The sequence below is a fragment of the Mandrillus leucophaeus genome, unplaced genomic scaffold (assembly GCF_000951045.1).
Source record: "Mandrillus leucophaeus isolate KB7577 unplaced genomic scaffold, Mleu.le_1.0 Scaffold2073, whole genome shotgun sequence".
Lineage (NCBI taxonomy): Eukaryota > Metazoa > Chordata > Mammalia > Primates > Cercopithecidae > Mandrillus > Mandrillus leucophaeus.
In genome coordinates, this window is record NW_012102114.1 from 1 (window position 1) to 3,948 (window position 3,948).

Consider the following 3,948-nt stretch of genomic DNA (forward strand, 5'->3'; position numbering starts at 1 on the left):
GGCTTAGACAGTGAAGATTAGAATCCTGAAAATCAGCTAGGAGACCATTCCTAAGGCTTCTCTTTAAAAAAAAATCTAATTCTAAACAAAAGCAAATACATGTGGATTTTGGCATGGACATATGGTAGAGAAATAGAGGAAAAATAGAAATCACCTGATGGGGAAAGAGATGAATCAGTAGACTGCAGTCCAAGTTGAAGAAAAAAAAAAAAGGCACAATCAGGTGTGATGACACTTGCTTGTAATTCCAGCATTTTGGGAGGGAAAGTGGGTAGATCACTTGAGCCCAGAAGTTGGAGACCAGCCTGGGATATCACCAGCCTGGGTGAAACCCCATCTCTAGAGAAACAAACACAAAAAATTAGCTAGGCATGGTGGCATGTGCCTGTGATTCCAGCTACTCAGGAGGCTGAGACAAGATTATTGCTTGAGTTCACAAGGTTGAGGCTGCAGTCAGTTATGATCTCGCCACTGCACTTCAGCCTGGGTATGAGAGTGACACACTCTCTCTTAAAAAAAAAAAAAAAAAAAAGTAAAAATAATGTTCTAAGGTCACATCTAGTACAAAAACTGCATCTTGTTCTGTGATGTTTAAATGCCATAATTAAAATAGAACATGGAGGTGTTTCCATATGAATAGCTGAAAGGTTCTCTACTTTTAATGCAACTGCGTCATATTCCATTGTGTAGATACAAAGTAATCTGTTTAGTAAGCATCGTGCTGGTAAAAGTATAGGTTGTTCCCAATATTTTCCTGTTAGACAAACAATACAGTGAATAATCCTGATTAGGCATCATTTTTCATGACTGATAGTGTGATAAATTTTTCCCAGTAAAGTTTGGAAGGCAAAAATATATAATTTTAAAATTTTGACATGCATCGAGAAATTTTACTCTATAAGGTTTGTACATATTTTTATGTTCCAAGAAAAGTAGGGGAGGGTAATATCACCTCAGTTGCTCTCACACAAATGTCCTGAGTGACAGGACTTGTAGGGATACAGGCATACAGCCATATCCCTGGTGCCCACACAGGGCAGGGTCATCTGGATCCTGGGAAGCTCCAGAAAAGGTGAGAATCCCCTCTAGAGGACACCCTGCTGAGGATCAGAAAGGGGTCAAGGAAGTCCAGATATTACAGCAGGTCTTAAACTAAGGGAAAGTTCAAGTGGAGGGCACAAAGGTTCAAGGAGATGAGAAAGTGGTAGAGACTGATGGAAGGGGAAGGTAAAAAGCTCCAGGGAAGCTAGGGGAAGCACATCAGGGCTCTCCACTCAACTTCAGCATTGAACTTTGTAGTGGTCGTGCTGTTGGGGCTCTGTGAGCTCTAGAATGTTCAGCACTATCTGGGGACTCTACCCACTCAAGGCCAGCAGGACTCCCTCCCCCAGCCTCTGACAACCAGCAATGTCTACAAACTTTGCCAATTGCTTTTCCGAACTCAAAAATTGCCCCTGGCAGACGCATTAATCTACACTAATCTATAAAAGCAAATCACCACTAAAATCCATCACCTCTTGGTAGAAGAATTACAAGTGTGAGAGGGGTAAAATGGAGGTCTTCAATATCTATTGAAATGACCTTTACTTAATCAGCAATTTGATGTCCCAGAAGGCATGTTTAGAGGTGATGTCACAGGGCTGCCTGTACCTCACAGCAGAAAGGGTGTGGGTTATCCAAGGGTCTGTAACCATGAACTGGAAATGTCTGTAACTGTGAAAGGGAATGACACACACTGGGTTATGTTAAAAAATTGATGTAGAGAATTCTGTAGATATTGGGAGAAAAAAATACACAATGTAAACCCAAACACCATTCTGATTCTCTCACCATCTTAGGGCCATCTTGTCTATCTTTGAATGGTAGCATAGGGATTTTTGTATATTTTCAAAACTGTGTACTGTTGGATCATTTTAAAAATAGGAATAAATCCCAAACTGGATCAAGTAACTGGACACTGCTGGAGTCTCACTTTTGACCAGGACAGCTGACAACATCCTGCTCCCCCTGGCCTGGACACTGTCTGGCTCAGGGGACTAAATGCTCTCTTATTATGGAGAAAGAAGATGTTTTGAACATTCATCATTCACTCATTCACCTCTCACACCCGTTGACCTCTCAAACCTCTTCCCCACTCGTGGATTTCATTCTCAATTTACTGAGCTCCATTTCTGTCCCTCACCCATTTCAACATGTGGTGGGTCCAGGTGGTGGCTTCTGCCCATGGTTTTGTAAAAAACAAAAAAAAACAAAAATAAAAATAAAAAAGACTTTCAAAACTGCTTTGCCTGACACCCCCTTGAACTGACCTCCACCTGCAGCACCATGATCATACCAGCAGAATTTCAACACTTTTTCTGGTAGTCAAATGCTTTCCATCTCTCATTAGGAAATGTGACTCTCTCCACGCTGCATAAACATTTCCCAGTAGAAATGAACACAGAGATACTGCCTGTGTGATCCCAAAGGAAATGGTTTCTATAAGAACATGTGAAAGCTGCAATTATAGAAAAGACCACCTAAAACATACATTATGTAGATGATTCTCACCATTCCTTTAAGGATACATTGTAAAACATGACATTAATACTTATTCTAGAAGAATAAAGCAGGCATACTGTTTTCTTAAATTAATTTTAATAAGGTGGTTCCTCCCACGTGCCCAGGCTGGGCCTCTGAACAAAATTCTCCACCTTCAGTGGCAATGCCTGAGAGCATGACATGAACTTAGGCCTGATATGCAGCCATCCCTGTCCACCCTGTCCCTGCTGAAGGAGAGTACCAGCCCAAGGCCCAAATCTCCTGCTGAAGAGCTGAGAGAGAAAATGTAATATCCAAAGCCTCTTAGCTTTCTCCAGTCCACTGGAATGGGTACCAGTGCAGTCCATTTGCCCCTGAGGACACCCACCAGTTGGTCTTTGGCTTCTAAGAGTCAGACCTCACTGGCTTCTCTGGGTCTCAGCTGCTTTCACTCTGCTGAGCCCTGCTCTTTCCCATGGGGGTCACTCCCCTGCAAGGCATGTCCTCCAGCTCCAGCTGACAGGTCAGCCAAACCAGAACCAAGAGAATGAACAAAGACTTCTACATCTAGTATGTCCAGCAGAGAACCAAACTGTACAAAAAATAAAGAAGTAGAGATGAACACAACTCCCTTGACAACATTGTGTCCCAAAGCAATGTCTTCTGTGCTCCTCATTAAGGAGCTCACTGTCCCTCAAATAAAGGTGCAGAAACAACTAGGTAACCACATGCGAGACAATAAACTTAGAGAACTATATTTCCAACCATATCAAACAATTATCTAAAAATGGATCAGTGAGTTAATTATAAGTTCTATAACCATAAAAACATCTTAGAAAAAGACATAGGGGTAAAACTTAATGACCTCAAATGTGCCATGGATTCTCAGGTGTGACCCAAATGCATGAGAAAGAAAAAGGAAAAATAGATAAATTGGGCTAAAGATGCAAGCCTTTTGTGCATCAAAGATATTATCAAGAAAATGAAAAGACCAAACACAGAATGAGACATAAAAGTTGCAAATCACATAGACAATGATTTCATGCCCAGAATAGATAAAGAACTGCTACAACTAGATAACAAAAAGACAAACCACCAATTAATACAAATGGGCAAAGGACTCAAATAGACATTTCCTCAAAGAAGATATGTAAATCATCAAGAGGGATATGAAAAGAAACTCAACATCATAGTCATTAGGAAAATACAAAGTGAAAGCCACAATGAGATACCACACTACACCTACAAATATGGCTACCATTCTTTTCACATGTTAAATAACAAGTGAAAGCCTTATGCAGAATTTGGAATCCTCATACATTGCTGGTGAGATTATAAAAAGGTACAGCCACTAGCAGAAACAGATGTGCTATTCCTCAAGAAGATAATCATAGAATTCTCATATAAAAGAGCATCCATTCCTAGGTA